Source organism: Oncorhynchus kisutch, linkage group LG15 (assembly GCF_002021735.2).
Source record: "Oncorhynchus kisutch isolate 150728-3 linkage group LG15, Okis_V2, whole genome shotgun sequence".
In the NCBI taxonomy this organism is placed as follows: Eukaryota; Metazoa; Chordata; class Actinopteri; order Salmoniformes; family Salmonidae; genus Oncorhynchus; species Oncorhynchus kisutch.
In genome coordinates, this window is record NC_034188.2 from 65649909 (window position 1) to 65672035 (window position 22127).

At 44.1% G+C, this 22127-nt stretch overlaps 1 protein-coding gene across 2 annotated transcripts in view; it reads right to left on the reverse strand.

The window, feature by feature from the left end:
• The window catches only part of LOC109905713 (nucleoredoxin), an 85040-nt gene that overhangs the window by 43164 nt on the left and 19749 nt on the right, over positions 1-22127 (reverse strand). Inside the window, exon 1 of one of the 2 annotated variants that reach the window (XM_031790846.1) lies at positions 3584-3664. The exons of the other annotated variant lie outside the window; for it this stretch is intronic. The gene's annotated coding sequence lies outside the window, so the exon portion shown is untranslated. Of the gene's footprint in view, positions 1-3583; positions 3665-22127 lie in introns of those variants that run through there. 2 annotated transcript variants of the gene reach the window in all.

The window sequence follows — 22127 nt, forward strand, 5'->3', positions numbered from 1 at the left end:
AGAGTATGGCCAGAAAATAAACAGACCAAACTGACTGCCCTTACCTGACTGGCAGCTCAAATAGAATAGCCAACTTTGTTTGATTGTGACTGATTTGATGACAAGCAAGTTTTGCCACTATACAGAAATGTGTGGGAACTTAACTGCCCCAATAGGCTTTCCACACATTTCTTAAGAACGATCCCATTTAGGCTAAGTTGAATATCCAATAAAAAAAGAGCAGAATGCATGATTGAACAATTGTGGGTTTAAACCTGGCTGGCCAGAGAAGTCTGAGATAAAGGAGTCTCAGAGAGACAGACAGAAAGAAAGGGAGGGAGGGAGGGAGAGAACCACACTGAGCACTCAGTTGAAGTAATACGTTAACATTAAACTTAAGACCCTGTTGCCAAGCGAGGAAGAAACTCCCAAATATGAGTCACCGGAAGACCACAAGCATAGCTCATAAAAACACAACAGCTAGGACAAAATTAAAACAGTATAAACCAATAGCAAGGGTCAAAGTTAAATGCCATAGCCTGCCAACTTTACGAGAAAGATGACAATTAGCTCACAATGTATATAAATGTCATTTGCCGAATTGCCTCTGGTTTTAGCAAACGTCAGTATAAACCACCACTGAATGGCCCTGAGTAATGTTGTTCCACATAAAACTAAATTCCCCAGAGCTCTAGTCAGAGACAAAGAGAACACACATGTACGAGGTGCAGCTCTACTCTGGCTGCATCTGTGGCAGGCTGGAATGTGATGAGGGTTTACTGGGTTTATAAATAACTGTCAGAAAAAGGGAGACACAAAAGGCAGTGCTGTTCTGAATCTGCAGGAGCAGGGCCACTCTCTCTCTCCCTCATTCCCAGGCAGCCAGCACCCTTTCCTCTCCGCCCGCCCTGCAGTCCACTCCAGCTTACCACTCTCTCTCACCTTCTCTGGAGTGGTTACCACCAGCACCCAAGCCCCACTCCATCCCACCTGCTCGCCCTCTCACCGTTGCTAGCAATCAAGGCAACCCAGGAGTGTTTAAAGGGAGCTATTGTGGCGTGTGCGTGTCCCCGTGTGAGAGAGACGTTGAGGTAGCTTACAGCAGTGCACTTATCCCCCCCATTAGTCTAGAAGTGACTGTGACTAGCTATAATCAGCATGCCACCAGATGGTAATCCAACAGTTTTGAATGTCTTCAATTATTCAAAGAACGTTAATAGGGTAAATCAATTCTCCAATTTCAAAACAATAAGAGCATCTACAATGTCTCTAGAATAGTACACAGACTAACAAAAAACGTGGCTAATTCATAACAGTATGATACTTAATCACCCGTTGAAATATGCTTGGAGCAGAAAACCCAGCCAGAGCAAGTGTTTCAGTGCAAATCTGTGCAGGGATCTAGAGCCGACGGGAGATTTCTGATGAGAATCAATCTGTTTTGTCACATTACAGCATTCACCCCTCACCCTTGGTTTCCAAGGAGCCCGAGTGGACCGCCGCACCACCTGAAGCTTAACCAGCAGAGATAGAGATGGAAACCACGCTCTCGTTTATCTCTCATTCCTTATGCCACCTTTCCCTCCTTTTCTAACGATGCACTGTCATGCTGTGTAATGACATGCACCAAGACCGAGGGAGGGAGAGAGAGGGGAGATGGGAGGAGGTGAAGGACTGAAAGAGGACGGTGCAATGTGCATTTATGTTCCATTCTTCATGGTGTGGCAAATTGGACTGTGAGTCACACACATAAGACTGTGGAGAGAAAACACTATCATCTCAACCAACCAGCTCTATTGTCTCCCCAGCCAGGTCCCACATCCCTTTATCAAAAACACATAAAAAACATACAGTTATATGACAGAAAACCATGGATGAGTTCATGTATGATTAGCTAAAGTATCTCTACTCCACCCACCCAGTCTGTAACTTCAGTTGGATTAACAGAGGCCTGAGAGAAAGTATTTTAGCTTCAGACAGGTTCACCCTCCACTATCAGACCTCAGAAAGGGTCATTTATGTAATACCCACCCAGTTCTCAGCAAGGGGTTTCCCCTACATAGAGGTGCTTTGTTGTGGAGTTCAAACGAACAAGAAACCCACTCAACTGCCCACCACAGCTGGCCTGAACTGTGTAATCCACTTACACGTCTGTAACCCATAGCCTAGACGCCCTGGCCCACATACACCATCCCTTTCTTCCATCAGCACAGATCAAAAGGACCAATCAGAGACGCTAAGCAGCAGATAAAGCCCATTTCAGATTTATACCTATTTCTTCACGGTCTGTACTTTCTGCAAATCAGACAAAAAATTATATGCACAATGTTCATTGCTTTTCCTGCACTGTTCCAGTGAGATGTTACTCTACAAACACCCAGGCCACCACGTCGAGCGGATCTAATTAAATGCTGTTCCACATTAACAGGATTGGGCGAGCTCACCGTTTCCTGCCCTGTTCCCCATGGCCTTTGAGTGGCACTCGGGCTAATGCATAGAAACAGGAACAGGATGAAATGCCAGACACAAGTGAAACCGACATCAATACACACAGCAAACCTGCTCACATTATTGCCTTGCGGTGGTGAAACATGGCGACAGTGTTGTACAGTCACACAAAAGCTGTGTTGAGATCACTGCAGACAGAAGAACAGGCTGTAAAGGCTTGAGTCTTTATGTAACCCAGGGCTACAGTAGAACTAGGAGGTGTAATGCAATGGAATTAAATATAACAATTTAATAGGATCTATGTGTCATGCCCTGTAATCATGTCAATCTAATCACACTACAATTATAAGCCTGTTCTTTATCAGCACAATATCCCTCTTCATTTCCTTATTTGTCTGCAGTCATTTGGTCGTTATTGGGCTTCAGGGTTTGACCTTTCAAAACATAAGGCTGCATACATCTCAGCCTCACTTTCACACTGCCACCAGCAGGCTGCTGCCAGAAACCCAACCTGGAAGCAGTGGTCTGCCAAGCAAATAGTCTTGCTACCACATTGCATAACTATGTGTAAAAAAATACTACATTTGTAAACTGGTTGATTCAAACTGCCTCCATCCATAGATATTCATGCTGTAGTTTGGCCTTCTCACTGGGGACTGAAGACAGTCATGCTGATGATAGTAACAGAGAGAGAGGGAATAAGCCGCATGTCTTGACAGAGGGGAGAAAAACGCTATGAAATTTGCACAAGCTCTCCCTTCCATTATACTGGGCTGCTGAAACACAGTTAACTGTGTGTTATTCAGTTCCGCGTAACATGGCATTCTGTCTACGTGTCTTTTGCTTGGAACCAGCTGTAGGAACCAAACGGTAAAAATCGACAAAAACAAACAGTCTAGCGGACATTGAAGCTAAGAGCTTTGAGACATAAACAGTAGGCAAATGTTCTCGTTTGGCAAACCAAAAGGTCAAATTAGAGGCTTCTAGACCACCTCCTGATCCATTCTGTTTGTGTGGTAATTCAATTTTGTTAGACAACACATAGCAACTGTTCAAGCTCTCCCAATTTGCTCATTTGTCCTCCTGCACAACTGCAATTGCCGGGTTGGAATGGGTTAGCTCAAAGAATATTTATAATTTGTGACAGAAAACCTACCACAAGCAGACCACACAGTCTGCTCTTTGCTTCTACGTGTCACTCCTGTTCTACAGAGACTGGCACATTTCCTTCCATTCTAAGCTACTTCATATCACTCCTCCCCTTAAAAACACATAACACTCCCCCAGCCTCTCACAGGGTGAGTTCACATTCACAAGGCTAAAAGGGAGGGGAACTGCAATAGCTTCTAAACATTCATCTGTTGTTCTCTATGTATGGCTAAAGAGATCCTATAATTTACATATAGAGTCTGTGATTCTATGACCAAGGCTGGATATTTTTTGGGGTGTTTCTGAAACCTCCGTCAACATCCTCCACCAGGGGAAGTGTGTGCTGTGCAATGATGGTTCCAAACCATCTAAACCGCATGGTGTTGGTCTAAACCGCATGGTGTTCATCGGTCTGTATTCAGTCGTACCACAGTCAAACCCAACAAAGAGCTCCTGTCTGTCACACCACTCTACCTCGTCCTGCTAGATAAATCAGCTGGCATTAATACAAAGGCCGGGGCAGCAATTAGGTATCAAAATGTCATATTCAGCCATTTGTTGTGCTCTCCTTTTGTTTCTGGCACGTATGAAAGCTGAAAAGCAGTTTTGTTATAAGATTTTTCCCCCAGAGGGATACAATGTTCACTTGTGTAACCCACCAGATCACTCTGGGTGGTCCGGCCAAGTGAGCAACAAATGGAGCGGCATGGACCGGTTCAGCCCAGATCGGACTGCCATCCCTGTGTGGTACACTTGTTTGGCTTTTTTCCTGTCCATCATGGCTACCTCTCTCGCTTCTCTAAAACGACAGCATCCCCCAGCACAAAACAAACTGCTCAATGCCACCATTTATTTTAATGAGCTCACAAACACTCTGAATTGTTAATTGAAAGAATCAGTCAGCGAATTTTATACATCACACAACAAAGACAAACAACTAAACCGACCAATCCCAGGGCTGGGACGGAAGTACAGTGGAAGAAGTGTACAAAAGGGACATCTTAATGTAATGTTGTTTTATTTAATTGATCTAGTGTTTCGCTCTGGACACCAAAATCAGTGCTAATTGCTCCTTCAAAACAGGGCCCTCGTCTCAGAATGACTCAATGTCTTTCTCACTCCCTCAAGATCTTCATATACACAGAGTGTACAAAACATTAGGAATGATTGTCAAGGAAAGAGCAGTCTGACCAGGTGAATCCAGTGAACGCTATGATCCCTTTCTGATGTCACCTGTTAAATACACTTCCAATCAGTGTGGATAAAGGGGAAGAGATGTTTAAGCCTTGAGACAATTGAGATTGTGTATGTGTGCCATTTACAGGGTGAACAGGGTATGGTAGTAGGTGCCAGGCGCACCAGTTTGTGTGCGTCAAGAACTGCAACGCAACTGTTTTTTTTGCGCTCAACGGTTCCCCGTGTGTATCAAGAATGGTCCACCATCCAAAGGACATCCATCAAACAAATGTGGGACACATTAGAGTCACCTTGTAGAGTCCATGCCCCAAAGAATTGAGGCTGTTCGGAAGGCAAAAAGGAGGGTGTTCCTAATATTCTGTACACTCAGTGTATCTTCACATCCAAGTCACATCCATTTTGTTTTCCCTCCTTGAACTCAAGACTAATGAATTCCCAACCCACTCTCTCATGCTTCCTCAGATCTTGTGAATGCCAGTGAGCAGCATGAGTTGACTTGTCCATGTAAAAGCCTTGGTCTGTCCATCACTCCCACAGCACAGCTAGGTCCCTAGCAACATCCATCTTCTGCAGATGCACCTCCTCTGATAAGAGCCTGTTGTACACTCCATATTTCATTCTAGGGCTCGGTCTCGATTCTACGGAACTAACCAGGATAAGCAATAGCTTTAACACAGTGTGAGTTGTCATACAACAATGTCATGTGATGACATATTTGGAAACGGGAAGGCTACAGCAGATAACAGATGGAATGTTTACGTGACCAATAGAAAACACTGACAGGATAAGATGGTTCTCCAGTAAGATCAAAAATGACTCAGGGTATCAACTGACACAGTACTTGTGTGAGAAGACCGCTTACATCAAATCAAATTTATTTGACACATACACATGGTTAGCAGATGTTAATGCGAGTGTAGCGAAATGCTTGTGCTTCTAGTTCCGACCATTCAGTAATATCTAACAAGTAATATAACCTAACAATCACACAACAACTACCTTACACACACACACACACACACACACGTGTAAAGGAATGAATACGAATATGTACATAAAAATATTTGAATGAGTGGTGCCCGAACGGCATAGGCAAGATGCAGTAGATGGTATAGAGTACAGTATATACATATGAGATGAGTAATGTAGGGTATGTAAGCATTATATAAAGTGGCTAGTGATAAATTGATAACATAAATTTTTCCATTATTAAAATGGCTAGAGTTGAGTCAGTATGTTGGCAGCAGCCACTCAATGTTAGTGATGGCTGTTTAACAGTCTGATGGCCTTGAGATAGAAGTTGTTTTTCAGTCTCTCGGTCCCTGCTTTGATGCACCTGTACTGACCTCGCCTTCTGGATGATATCGGGGTGAACACGCAGTGGCTCGGTGGTTGTTGTCCTTGCTGATCTTTTTGGCCTTCCTGTGACATCGGGTGGTGTAGGTGTCCTGGAGGGCAGGTAGTTTGCACCCGGTGATGCGTTGTGCAGACCTCACTACCCTCTGGAGAGCCTTACGGTTATGGGCGGAGCAGTTGCCGTACCAGGCGGTGATACAGCCCGACAGGATGCTCTCGATTGTGCATCTGTGAGTGCTTGTGAGTGCTTTTGGTGACAAGCCAAATTTCTTCAGCCTCCTGAGGTTGAAGTGGTGCTGCTGCGCCTTCTTCACCACGCTGGCTGTGTGGGTGGACCATTTCAGTTTGTCCGTGATGTGTACGCCAAGGAACTTAAAACTTTCCACCCTCTCCACTACTGTCCCGTCAATGTAGATAGGGGGCTGCTCCCTCTGCTGTTTCCTGAAGTCCACGATCATCTCCTTTGTTTTGTTGACATTGAGCGTGATGTTATTTTCCTGACACTACACTCCGAGGGCCCTCACCTTCTCCCTGTAGGCCGTCTCGTCGATGTTGGTAATCAAGCCTACCACTGTAGTGTCGTCTGCAAACTTGATGATTGAGTTGGAGGCGTGCATGGCCACGCAGTTGTGAGTGAACAGGGAGTACAGGAGAGGGCTGAGAACGCACCCTTGTGGGGACCCAGTGTTGAGGATCAGCAGGGTGGAGATGTTGTTTAGCTACCCTTACCACCTGGGGGCGGACCCAGTTGCACAGGACTGGGTCGAGACCCAGGGTCTCGAGGAGTTTGGTGACGAGTTTGGAGGGTACTATGGTCTTAAATGCTGAGCTGTAATCGATGAACAGCATTCTTACATTGGACAAGAGGAATACCTGATGGGTTAGGGCAGTGTGATGGCGATTGCGTCGTCTGTGGATCTATTGAGGCGGTAAGCAAATTGGAGTGGGTCTAGTGTGTCAGGTAGGGTGGAGGTGATATGGTCCTTGACTAGTCTCTCAAAGCACTTCATGATGACGGACGTGAGTGCTACAGGGCGGTAGTCATTTAGCTCAGTTACCTTAGCTTTCTTGGGAACAGGAACAATGGTGGCCCTCGTGACGCATGTGGGAACAGCAGACTGGGATAAGGATTGATTACATATGTCTGTAAACACACCAGCCAGCTGGTCTGTGCATGCTCTGAGGACGCGGCCTGGGATGCCGTCTGGCCCTGCAGCCCTTGGCTAAGGTGAAGGAGAGCCCGCATGTTTTGGTAGCGTGCCGTGTCAGTGACACTGTATTGTCCTCAAAGCGAGCAAAAAAGTAGTTTAGTCTGTCTGGGAGCAAGACATTGTGGTCCGCGATGGGGCTGGTTTTTCTTTTGTAGTCCGTGATTGACTGTAGACCCTGCCACATATTTCTCATGTCTGAGCTGTTGAATTGCGACTCCACTTTGTCTCTATACTGACGCTTAGCTAGTTTGATTGCCTTGCGGAGGGAATAGCTACATGTTTCCGGCCACCTTGCCCTGATTAAAAGCAGTTGTTCGCGCTTTCAGTTTTGCGCGAATGCTTCCATCAATCCACGGCTTCTGGTTGGGGAATGTTTTAATAGACGCTGCGGGTACAACATCACCAACACACTTGCTAATAAACTCGCTCACCGAATCAGCGTATTCTTCAGTGTTGTTGTTCGCCACAATGCGGAACATATCCCAGTCCACGTGATCAAAGCAATCTTGAAGCGTGGAATCCGATTGGTCAGACCAGCGTTGAACAGACCTGAGCGCGGGAGCTTCCTGTTTTAGTTTCTGTCTATAGGCTGGAAGCAACAAAATGGAGTCGTGGTCAGCTTTTCCAAAGGGAGGGCGTTATATGCATCACGGAAGTTAGAATAACAATGGTCTCGGGTTTTGCCAGCCCTGGTAGCACAATCAATATGCTGATAGAATTTGGGGAGCCTTGTTTTCAGATTAACCTTGTAAAAAGGGGGGGGGGGCATATACTGTGATTATGATCGAAGAGAATTCTCTTGGTAGATAATGCGGTCGACATTTCATTGTGAGGAATTCTAAGTCAGGTGAACAAAAGGACTTGAGTCCCTGTATGTTGTTATGATCACACCACGTCTCGTTAATCAAAAGGCATACACCCCTGCCCTTCTTACCAGAGAGATGCTCGTTTCTGTCTGCGTGATGCGTGAAGAAACCAGGTGGCTGTACCGACTCAGATAGCGTCTCTCGAGTGAGCCATGTTTCCGTGAAACAAAGAACGTTAAAGTCTCTGATGTCTCTTTGGAAGGCAACCCTTGCTCGGATTTCATCTACCTTGTTGTCAAGAGACTGGACATTGGCGAGTAGTATACTCGGGAGCGGTGGGCGATGTGCCCGTCTACGGAGCCTGACCAGAAGACCGCTCCGCCTGCCCCTTCTACGGCGCCGTTGTTTTGGGTCGCCGGCTGGGATCCGATCCATTGTCCTGGGTGGAAGACAAAACACAGGATCCGCTTCGGGAGAGTCATATTCCTGTTCGTAATGTTGGGGAGTTGACGTTGCTCTTATATCCAATAGTTCCTCCCGACTGTATGTAATAAAACCTAAGATTTTCTGGAGTAACGTTGTAAGAAATAACACATAAAAAAAACGAAATACGGCATAGTTTCCTAGGAACGCGAAGCGAGGCGGCCGTCTCTGTTGGCACCGGAAGTACATTACATTACTCATATCAAAAACTCTAAACCCTAAATACTTTTTTGTATCTTAACCAACAAAAACTAACTACGCCTCATGCTGGTTGATAATAAACTGCGGCAAGTCAGAAAAGCCATAAGGGTTGTACAGCTCATGGCTTATTTCCTGATCAGTGTTGCCTACGTGAAGCCTGTTCCATTCTGGCCACACATCTATTAATGTAATCTGTGGGAAAATCAGTGGCTCAGAGTAGAGTAGGCATCAGGACTGGGGGTTTATTTGATTAATTCCAAATACCCGCTTAATTGCTGCAGTGGCGTGTTCCATTAGCCCATGGCGAGCAGAGTAGAGCGGCACACAGCTCCTCTTTACAGGAGTCAAAATAAAGCAGGATATCCTGGTCACAGTTCCCTAGCAATGTGTTAATGATTTCCCAGCCTAAAAGCCATGGGACATCTATTATTCTAAATGTTTCCTGGATTATCATTTTTTTTAAGAGGAGGAAGTTTGAGTATTCATACGTTTGTTGATGCGACATAAGTAAGACAAATGTATGTATGTATCATGGACTAGCTGCTTGTACTTAAAATTAAAATGTACACGAGCATACAGAATCTAAAAAACACTAATGGGTGGACTCATTAAATAGCAGAGCTCCTGTGCTGCAAAAATGCACCCTCATTAAAATAAAAATGAGTTTTGTTTTATTTCACCACGTAAACATTGTGTAATTAAAGCATTACTGATGTAAATCTTCTTTAATGTGGTGCAGTAACAATGACATTTCTCTGCAGTGAAAGTTTCCAGAATAATTGCCGTCTTAGTCAGTGAATGTCTGAATACCCCATTTCTAAAAAACTGTACATATTAATTCTCCTCTCTGTCCATCACATCTCTCCTCTCCCTAGCCAAGACAATCTTTTTTAAATTAAACCTCTGAGTGTTTACTAAGACAGATTGCCTCATCACACTAGAGACATCTCCCTCCTTCCTGGATACACTCAGCATCCAAGAAGATTAATGACAGTGTCATGCCAAGAAAATAGAAAAATGGACGTAAATTTAATTATTTGTATTTCTTCTGTCATCTAGAAGTGAATGAGTGAATGACTGTGGGTTCTTTAAGCCGAGAGCTGTGGACTATTCAGGATACAGCCACTATACAGCCACTCCAGCAGCCCAGCAGACAATACAGAACTCCTTTAAAAGTGTTCCTCCCACAAAGGGAGTAAAGCCAGGGGGTGAGAGGGGACTGTATTAACAGTAATATTCCTTATTGAAATAAAGCTCTAGAGCAGGAGAGTAGCATTGGTGGTTAGTAAGGTCCGTCGAGAGAGAGAGAGAGAGGGCTTTGCATATATTGAGTGGCATTGTGAGAGCTGGCGAGGGGTCGCGCCACTACTCCAGAAAATCAGCTTTTCGCACACCCAGTCTCTCAACACACACAATCACAGCTCTGGTATGGCCAGCACCTTCTCATACCTTACCTGCGTAGTCTATAGTCCAACACCCAGCAGCCTAACTGTTCCTCAGTCGCCCTATGCCCAAAGCTCTACAGTGGGCCAGTGTGAGTCAGGCTAATAATTAATAGCATGTAATTAAGATGGCAGACTCCCCGTACTTGTAAACACCCATTAGTCCAATGTACCAGCATGCTGTAATTGCTTTGTTTGATGTGGATTTCTGGAGTATCACACCCTCTCACCCACCCCCACCTGCTTCCAGCCATCACGCTCACTAAACTTGAGTGACATTGACGCTTGTCGAGGGCAGAAATCACTCAGTAAGGGTTGTAATGAGAGGAGCAGCCCTTGTACAGTTGGCAATTTGCCAGAGTCATGATGACGGGCAAGGCAGACGAGGCGGGGTGGACTTCATAAGTGGGACCATTTTAGTTCCCACCATTAACAGCACATCAACGATTCCACCAGTCAGTCAGCCAGCCACCCAGGCCTGAATCCCAGTAGCCCCCATACTCTGTCCACCCCTAACATCCCACCATAGCCTGCAACCTGTTCTCAGCCTTGATCTGCAGTCAGTCACCATTCCATTCAAGAAAAAAGTCAATTTAATGCATAAATGGGTGTATAATTAAATGTTTAAATTAAGCTCAAAAGGATCTCCAGCTGAAAACAGGAGAGTTAAAAAAAGGGGTAAATTTGCTTGTTTCCAAAAAAACATTTTAAATCCTTGACACCTTTAAAGGCTCACACTCCACAACCCCCGGGGTTCATAGTAGTGCACTAACCCCCGGGGTTCAAAGTAGTGCACTATATAGGGAATAGGGTGCCATTTGAGACTCACTATATGCTGCAGTGCTATGGCTAAAGTGATCTTACACATGTAGGCCGTCTGAAACTAGACACAGACCAGAGGTCTACAGGAAGCAAGAAAGAATGTTCAGGTTCGTGTTGAACATTCACACAATACTCTACCACTGATAGGAGGGACATACAGCTACCACTGATAGGAGGGACATACAGCTACCACATCAAGTAATAGAGGCTAGTTGTGGATTATGAGCTGCTGTGAATGGAAGAAAAAAAGATAAAACACAAGCTGGAGAATGTGGAGATGGAATAAAAAGCCTAAATTAAAAGAAGCTCTCTACGGTGGGCCTTATCTGTACCGTGTTTCCCTTTTCCCCTCAGCGGCGCTCCATTGCCTGTAGTGTTGTCTCTGCTCTGTGTGGTAGGGATTCCATTCTCAGATAGATATCAAAGCTGCTCAACTAGCAGGCCATAGCAACAGTATGACAAGCACATTGCATCAGGAGGGAGGCAGAAGCACAAACGAGGTGTCGCCTAGCAAGACGAGGGACTCTGGGAAAACAAACTAGACTAGGAGGGAATGGAGTTAGCTTTGGTCTGCGTCAGCCGGGTCAACTTGAAGACAGTGGCCTATAAGGAGCTGGCACACTGCCACGCTAGCATCAGTTACCCTCCATTTCTCTCTATACCTTCACCACATGAGTTAAGGCTTTAAATGATCTGCAATCACATATTTACTAACATAAACAATTCTCAGTCAAGTCAAATCTCTGAAGTTTGCTCCAAAAGTTATGAGACCAGGGGTATGTAAGGGGCTTTGCAAATGCTGAACATGGAATGCAGCTCATTATTTGCAGTAACCCTCGCAGTTATTGGTTGATGTTGACAAGACAGCAGGGTGCTTGGCCTATGGAGGAGGCTTAGTGGAGAAGAGATGGGAGGGGGGCTGTAAAGAGGATTATGCGGGGGCCAGCAGTGAGGGGCCAGACTATTGTTAGAGCCTGAGAAAGTGTTAGAGCAGGAAGAGTGGCACACAGTGGCCTAGTGAATAACAGGAAATACTGAGATACAGGTCTGCACGACAAGCTACAGTCAAGTCCTGCTGCATAGGGACTACAGTATTGGATTTATGCCGCCACAAACTTTCACTCACAGAAGAATCTAAGCTGAACTGCTAGTGTGCAAATACACTACATGACCAAAAGTATGTGGAACATTTCATTCCAAAACTAGATGTTGCAACATTGCGGGGACTTGCTTCCATTCAGCCACAAGAGCATTAGTGAGGTCGGGCACTGATGTCGAGCGATTCCAATTAAATCTCAAAGGCCTCTGTGCAGGTCAGGCAAGTTCTTCCACATCAATCTCGACAAACCATTTCTGTATGGACCTCACTTTGTGCACAGGGGCATTGTCATGCTGAAACAGGAAAGGGCCTTCCCCAAACTGTTGCCACAAAGTTGGAAGCACAGAATTGTCTACAATGTCATTGTATGTTGTAGCATTAAGATTTCCCTTCACTGGAATTAAGGGGCCTAGCCTGAACAATGAAAAACAGCCCCAGACTATTATTCCTCCTCCACCAAACTTTACAGTTGGCACTATGCATTCGGGCAGGTAGCCTTCTCCTGGCATCTGCCAAACCCAGATTTGGCCGTCGGCCTGCCAGATGGTGCGATTCATCACTCCACAGAATGCGTTTCCACTGCTCCAGAGTCCAATGGCGGAGAGGTTTACGCCACTCCATCCGACGCTTGGCATTGCGCATGGTGATCTTAGGTTTGTGTGCAGCTGCTCTGCCATTTCATGAAGCTTCCAAAGAACAGTTATTGCTCTTACTCTGCTTTCAGAGGCAGTTTGGAACTCAGTAGTGAGGGTAGCAACCAAGGACAGACGATTTTTACGCGCTACTCGCTTCAGCACTTGGCGGTCCAGTTCTGTGAGCTTGTTCTGTGAGCTTACCACGTTACAGCTGAGCCATTATTGCTCTAAACGTTTCCACTTCACAATAACAGCACGTTCAGTCGACTGGGGAAGCTCTAGCAGGGCAGAAATTTGAAAGGTGGCATCCTATGACGGTGCCACGTTGAAAGTCACTGAGCTCTTCAGTAAGGCCATTCTACTGCCAATGTTTCCCTATGGAGACTGCATGGGTGTGTGCCCGATTTTATACACCTGTCAACAATGGGTATGGCTGAAAAAGCAGAATCCACTAACTTGAAGGTGTGTCCACATACTTTTGTATATATAAGGTATCATGATGGAGCAGCATATGAGATTTTCTTGTATAGTTTTGTCCAAATCAATTAAATGCTAAAGTGTTTCAGCCTTTGAAATTCTGAAATGACAGAGTGCTGCTAATTAGGGAGATGGCTGGGAGGGGTTGTTGAGAGGCAGAGATCTCCACCAAGCCTGTGAATGCAATTATCACTGAGACCTTGAGTTGGGGCCCCAAACAATAAATACATATTATCATAATCATACCACAACTACGCATGGGAATGGAGCTAAATTCTTTTGTCATTTTGCGTTGATTGTGGAACAGAATTTAAATTGATGAGTGAGTTTGGATCCAGTCCAATCCCCCACCTCAGAGGAAAAAAACGAAACAAATAATAAGGACCAACACCCCCTCGGAGAGAAAGAGGGAAAGGCCGACACGGCAGAAGGGAGCAGAGAGGAAACCTGACCCAATCTGCTCTTCCTGCGATCCTTTGTGTTGGAGGGAAAGGCACACTGCTGTGGGGGTGGAGTCAATCAAAAAAGAGAAACAACATAGCGGGAGGCAATGTGTCTTTGCACGGGTGTGTGTGTGTGTGGGCTATATGTTTAGCTTTAGGTGTCCCTCTACCCTTCTCACCTCACATGGATAATGAATCTTTAAGCAGCCGTTCTGCACTTGTGTCTGTTTTCCCTCCATGCTCGCCCCCTCTGAATATTAAACTTCAATTGTATTTACTTTCCAAAATGATACCGCGGCACAGCGATCCCTTCAAGAGCTAGTACCTAATAGTGCCTGCCGCCCGACCTGTGTGCTGCATTTTCACCATAAATACTTAGCCATATAGCCTTTGAACATTATTTTAACACCAAAAAGGAAACAGCTGTAGTGGTTAGGATGTAGTCAGTGACTCAGCTCACATACATACTGGAGCAATTATTCCAACTCTCCTTCGGCTGGCATCCTAAAGTACTACAGCTGTCCACACTTCACCCAAGGGCATAGCCAAAAGTAGGCCATGGCTCCTAGAGGAACTCAAGCTCCTGTTACTGTCGAGGAGGCTTGACTCCCAATCCCTACGTTAACACAATGCCAACACAAATCACAACAACCTTGGCCTGTAACCCCAAGTGTAAACCCTAAAGCCAGCCCCAATCTCTCTTTTCACTGGCATCCACAGAGGACTGGCTGTTAGTGGAACGGATTTCCTACATTTGGAAGGTGGGAAATACATAGGATGTGTTGGCATCCATTAGTATAAGGATAACAATTAAACAAGTATAATAATAGAATTATGACATCAAAGTGAAATGTGACAGACATATTTCACTTTGTAACAATGGTATGGAAAATGAATTTACACGCTGTATTATGACATGTAATGACTGCAATTTAAAGATCAAAGTTGGGACACGTCTTTAGGAACGCTTCATTTCCCTCCCTCTCTTCATCAGTGTCCTTAAGGAGAGAAGAAAGGAAGCATGGGAGGGTGAAGAATGGCCTCACCCCCGTCTCGGATTCTGATTTCCCATGGGCGCCTCCACAAACTAAACGTCATGAAGCCCAATGGCAGTCCAATTAAGAGAGAATTCTAGGACAGCAAGTTTGGCTTTCAAGGCCAAAGCGACTCATGGGTATCACTTCAAAAAGGAAACTAAACGGGAAGGGGAAGAGAGACAAGGGAACACGGAACACCCACAGCGGGCGGCTGGAAAGTAAAACAACATGGATAGAACCTACTGTACTGCATCACCTCTGAGCCAGGGGTAAAGGAAACCAGGACGGTAGGTCACACCTGCAGGCCACTGTGTGTGTGTGTGTGTGTGTGTGTGTGTGTGTGTGTGTGTGTGTGTGTGTGTGTGTGTGTGTGTGTGTGTGTGTGTGTGTGTGTGTGTGTGTGTTTGTGTGTGGAGAGAGAGAGAGAGTTTGCATGCACTCATACAACAGTAAATCTTGCAATAACATTCTTTGTATTCGGGGTACAGGACTTGAACAGAACAATAACCTTGACTGGCCCCCCATTTCTACCACTTTGGCAAATCTACAAACAACAACCCCCAGTATATGTGGAAGAAACATTTCAGTTGAATGCATTCAGTTGTACAACTGACTAGGTATCCCCCTTTCCCTTTTCGATTATGACTTACTATTCCGGTGCAGTGTGGTATATCCATCCCTAATAACTGGCAACTAACTGGCCACAAAAGACATGCAATCTGTTTTCCCTATCCCTGAACTTACATAAACCCCTTCGCTTTCCTTCTCTGAAATATTCCTAGCTTTGTGGCCAGGGCAGATATTTAGTTTGGCCGGGCTTTCAGCTTTGAAATAAAAAAAGTGATGGTGGAATAGGCCTGGGGAGGCCAGTAAGCCACTAGAGTAGAGTTGTTTTGCTTTGTTTCCCCCCAACAGAGTCTCCTCCAGAAACCATCTAAAAACACTGACATAGTCAGCATGAAACATTCAAGCATTCAAACAGACACTGCAATAATTGCCATTTAGCTATTACATAAGCCTGTTGCTCTTAACCATGGAATTTGCTGATTTATATTGGTTCTAACACCAATATAAAACTTGGATTGATGGCGTTAATAACAGTTGCACCTCCTAACAGTCAGAGACAGTGTGGCAGGAACACCACTAGTCTTTTAGACAGTGTAATGGGACATGTTGCTATGATATGTTGTAGATCTCCTCCAGTAATTAGAGAGAGTAATTACACTATACATTATGAACATCTCTCTTCTCCACCCTACTGGCAAATCCCAACCCCGCACCTCAGCACTAAATGCTATGTCACCACAACAAAGAGGCTGGAGAACTCCCTCTCAGACACTCCTTCAGACTCACACTGGGAGGGTCAACTGGGGTGAAGATATGGAGACAAGGCATTCATAAAGTGAGAACTGACTGCCTTGTAAGAATGTTCTGGCAAAGGCCCTAAAGACAGTTATTTCTTACTGTATATGTTCAGAAGGCTTCTATGCATCTAAAAGAACATGGCTGTAGAGTGAACACCTGTCACTAGCAGAGCTGGGAGGGGATATAATGAGACGTATGGTGGGGGATGTCCCTCTTCTTCCAGAAGCTTCTCTCAGAGGGGCCAGGGTGGTTGAGGAGGGAGTGAATCTACAGGGGGGGGGGTATAATCTCATAGACGAGTTAGAGTACAGCAGTTCTGTTCAAATTAGAGGTCGACCGATTATGATTTTTCAATACCGATAATTGGAGGACCAAAAAAAAGCCGAAACCGATTAAAATCGGCCAATTTAAATAAAAAAATGTATTTGTAATAAATGACAATTACAACAATACTGAATGAATACTTATTTTAAACTTAATATAATACATCAATAAAATCTATTTAGCCTCAAATAAATAATGAAACATGTTCCATTTGGTTTAAATAATGCAAAAACAAAGTGTAGGAGAAGTAAAAGTGCAATATGTGCCATGTAAAAAAGCTAATGTTTGAGTTCCTTGCTCAGAACATGAGAACATATGAAAGTTGGTGGTTCCTTTTAACATGAGACTTCAATATTCCAAGGTAAGATGTTTTAGGTTGTAGTTATTATAGGACTATTTCTCTCTATACCATTTGTATTTCATATACCTTTGACTTGGATGTTCTTATAGGCACTATAGTATTGCCAGTGTAACAGTATGGCTTCCGTCCCTCTCCTCGCCCCTACCTGGGCTCGAACCAGGAACACATCGACAACAGCCACACTCGAAGCAGTGTTACCCATCGCTCCACAAAAGCTGTGGCAAGGGGAATAACTACTCAAAGTCTCAGAACGAGTGACGTTTGAAACGCTATTAGCGCACACCACCGCTAACTTGCTAGCCATTTCACATTGGTTACACCAGCCATTAGGCTGATAGGCTTGAAGTCATAAACAGCGCTGTGCTTGCGAAGAGCTGCTGGCAAAACACACGAAATTGCTGTTTGAATGAATGCTTACGAGCCTGCTGCTGCCGATCATCGCTCAGTCAGACTGCTCTATCAAATCATAGACTTAGTTATAACACACAGAAATACGAGCCCTAGGTCATTACTATGGTCGAATCCGGAAACTATCATTTCGAAAACAAAACGTTTATTATTTCAGTGAAATACGGAACCATTCGGTATTTTATCTAACGGGTGGCATCCCTAAGTCTAAATATTCTTGTTACATTGCACAACCTTCAATGTTATGTCATAATTACGTAAAATTCTGGCAAATTAGTTCGCAATGCCCAAACTGTTGCATATACCCTAACTCTGCGTGCAATGAACGCAAGAGAAGTGACACAATTTCACCTGGTTAATATTGCCTGCTAACCTGGATTTCTTTTAGCTAAATAAGCAGGTAAAAAAATATATACTTCTGTGTATTGATTTTAAGAAAGGCATTGGTGTTTAATGGTTAGGTACAGTCGTCCAACGATTGTGCTTTTTTCACAAATGCACTTTTGTTAAATCATCCCCCAGCGTTGCATCGATTATATGCAACGCAGAACATGCTAGATGAACTAGTAATATCATCCATGTGTAGTTAACTAGTGATTATGATTGATTGTTTTTTATAAGATAAGTTTAATGCTAGCTAACAACTTACCTGCATTTGCGTATTCTCCTTGTGGAGTGCAACGAGAGGCAGGTGGTTATAGTGTTGGACTAGTTAACTGTAAGGTTGCAAGATTGTTGGACCCCGAGCTGACAAGGTGAAAATCTGTCGTTCTGCCCCTGAACAAGGCAGTTAACCCACCGTTCCTAGGCCATCATTGAAAATAAGAATGTGTTCTTAACTGACTTGCCTAGTTAACTTGTTATGGCTGCAATCCCGCTGAATAGCATAGCGCTACATTCAATAAATATTACTACAAATATTTATATTCATGAAATCACAATATAGGTGCAATATAGGAAAACATATAGGAAAACACAGCTTAGCCTTTTCTTAATCTACCTGTCGTGTCAGATTTTGAAATTATGCTTTCGGCGAAAGCAATCCAAGCGTTTATGTAAGTTTATCGATCGCACTACAAAACATTAAGTACACTTAGCATCAGGAAGCTTGGTCACGAAAATCAGAAAAGCAATCAAATTAATCATTTACCTTTGATGATCTTCGGATGTTTTCACTCACGAGACTCCCAGTTACACAACAAATGTTCCGTTTGTTCCATAAAGATGATTTTTATATCCAAAATACCTCCGTTTGTTTGTCGCGTTATGTTCAGAAATCCACAGGAAAGAACGGTCACGACAACGCAGACGAAAATTCCAAATAGTTTCCATAATGTCCACAGAAACATGAGAAACGTTTTTTATAATCAATCCTCGGGTTGTTTTAAAATATATAAATCAATAATATATCAACCGCAAATGTCTTTCACAGTAGGAGAGGGGAAAACGATGGCTGTCCCAATTCTGTTGCGCGAGCAAAACTCATGTGACCACTTGACGCGATGTTATCGTTCTGGCTCATTTTTCTAAATAAAAGCCTGAAACTATGTCTGAAGACTTGACACCTTGAGGAAGCGATAGGAAAAGGAATCTGGTTCATATCCCTTTAAATCCTGCAAAGGGAGGCTATGGAACATGGAGTTTTCAAAATAGAAGCCACTACCTGTTTTGATTTTCCACAGGGTTTCGCCTGCAATATCAGTTCTGTTATACTCACAGACAATATTTTGACAGTTTTGGAAACTTTAGAGTGTTTTCTATCCAATACTAATAATAATATGCATATATTAGCAACTGAGACTGAGGATCTGGCCGTTTACAAAGGGCACCTTTTCATCCAAGCTACTCAATACTGCCCCTGCAGCCATAAAAAGTTAAAAGGTTTTTTTTATTTTTTATTGCCGCCCAAAAATACCGATTTCTGACTGCTATGAAAACTTGAAATCGTCCGTAATTAATCGGCAATTCCGATTAATCGGTCGACCTCTAGTTCAAATGTCTTTAAATCAATGTAGTGAGATGAACCTCCTCTTTGGCTGTTCGGCTTCTGGTTTCTTAGCTTGAACTGGGCTATACTCGGTTAACATTTAGTTTCATTCCCATAAACCTTTGGTAACCCCCCTGCTCCATTTCAACCATCACTCTTAGTACATCTCACTTACTCCTCTTTCTCCCTTTCTGCTTCACTTTCATTGCTTGCTCTTGACATCAGTGCATACCGCTCACTGTGCTCAGTAATTAGAGGGAACGAAAAGGAGAAAAGGGTGGTGCTTGTCAGAAACACTGACATTTCAAACGTGAAACCTTAACAGATCTTAACCCACTACTCTGCTCCAGCTCAGCAGCTTTCCCAGTCTGATGGTGATCACTTGCACACAAACAGGAGGAGCTTATCAAGGTTACATGAACTACTCCTAAATAACATTACTCTGGACAACATTCAATTCAACAGTAAATAGGCTTTCTGCATGCGGCAGAGCAAAGGACGAGATGCACCGGCTACCCGTTAAAGACTTAAAAACACACCTGCTGGTTCTGAAAGCAGTGAGGTGGTCAAATGAGCAGGTGGTGAGTAACATGCTGATGCGCCAATGAAACGGCTTAATCCCAAATGGCACCCTATTCCCTATATAGTGCACTAGTTTTCACCAAGGCCCATAGGGAGCAATGTATAAGGAAAAAGGGTGTCATTTGGGACACACATTCTGTCTCTGTACGCTCTGTCTGTCTGTCCTTCTCCCAGACTAGACTTAACACCTCACCAGGTTGGGAATCCCATTACACTAATGGCTCTGAATGCATACACTCTGCTTTTTCACTTCCTAAAGCATGTGTCAAAGAAAACATGGAGGGAAGTGGGATAACCTTTCTATTGGACAGGGATCAACTTCAGTCCTATAAATGTCCCCATTCCATCCGTTCCAACACGGTATATTTCTGAGTATAGATTATAGTATAGACTGAGTATAGATTAATAGGCTCACAAGAGGCGCAGCAGTCTAAGGCACTGTATCTCAGTGCTAGAGGCAGCACTACAAACCCTGGTTCGATCCCGGGCTGTATCACAACTGGCCGTGATCGGGAGTGCCATAGGGCGGCACACAATTGGCCCAGCGTTGTCCGGGATAAGGAACGGTTTGGCCGTAGGCAGGCCGTCATTGTAAATAAGAATTTGTTCATAACTGACTTGCCTAGTTAAATAAAAGGTTCAATAAAAACAATTTAAAAAGGGATCTCAACTCATTGATCTGAAGTATCTCGATAGCAAGGACCATTCATATGATGAGTCTGACGGGTAATCCATCAGTTCACTCTGCATCCAGTAAAACTGATTGAGGCCGAGGGTTTCATGTTGCTGTGGAGCGAAACATCATGTGGCTTTCATTTGGAGCCCGTGTTAACAATGCAGTGCTGGAGAAATGTCTCTCTCTCAAAAAGACAAGACCTCGCAGGCTCCTTACAACCAGCTTAGGCTGGTTACGCCTTTGATGCTACATGGCCGTGGGATCGGTTCCCCCAAGCCCAAACAGATGCACAGCAAAATAATCATCAAAACAACGATTAGCCCCCAACACAGAGGCACAGGGTAACCCACAGCATGGGCTCAGCCCCGCAGGGGGTCCACTCCAACCAAACCCATCGCCAGGCATTCCCTTTCATGATTTCCCTGTGCTTATTCTACTTATATTTGGGAACTTGAACGTATGCCTTTCAAGTAACTATTACCTTCAATATGTTTGGAATGCGTGTAGTGGGTGTTTTGAGTAACCGAGACGTACAATAATATATTTTACAACGGGACGGCAGTGGAAACGTACACTGCTATAATGACTAAGTTAACCTGACTGGCTACAGTATACGTGGCTCTAGTCAGACTCATGGCAGTGCGGCAGCTCCACTGACCTCAGTGATCTCGGGCTGCGTACGAAATAGGGCCGGGACGATACCAGTATTGCAGTACTCATTAGTATCGTGGATTTTAACTTCTTTCAGAAAACACAATATTTTACATACAGCAGGTTTTTAAAAAGGACCAAAGTGTGTTCGTGTGTGGTCTGCTTCGTGTTTTCATTTTTGTCATGGAAAAAAATTCATAATACTGGTACCGTCACAAACCTAATACCAAATTGCACCTTATTCCATATGTAGTGCACTACTTTTGACCAGGGCCCAGGTCTAGTAGTGCACTATATAGGGAATCGGGTGCCATTTGGGACGCAGTATCAGTCTACATAATTTTCACTCAGTCAGTCTGTCTCCAGGAGAAATCACTCTCACACAACAGATAGTCAGCACCTCCCACATCATCCTTTCCCTCTACGCCACAGCTAGGCCAACTCTGGATGTTTCTGGCTATGTCTCTTTTTAGCCTCTTTTCTCTTCTCGCTGCAATTCCATCATTACTTATTCCCCCATATTGGTTGCCTTGCCATCAGCTCCCATGTCTCTACTCTGGCCTGCCTGTACATTCTACAGATTCCATGTCATTTCTCAACAATGTAATCAGAAGACATTCTTCGCCCGTAACAAGCTTGCAGCTGCTGTGAGCAGACAACTATTTCCCATACATAATCTCACTATGCTTTAATTTGCACTGGGGGCTCTGGCTTGACCGTGTGGGATTGGATATATCTTAACCGTCAATGTAAATGTGTGTGGTTCTGGGAATTACTTTCATAATTATTTACTCTATTGAAAAGCAGAAGAAGTGACACCATAATATGTGATATATTATTTGAACCTATAATGATATGAAAATCAGCATGCATGAGGTGGTGCTTTACCATTCATATTTCAATTGTTTTCAGGACCAGCTTGCCAAGCAATGCCCTTGAATAATGGTTAGTGAGTGCTAGTGTCCAAGGGATCATACGACACACTAAT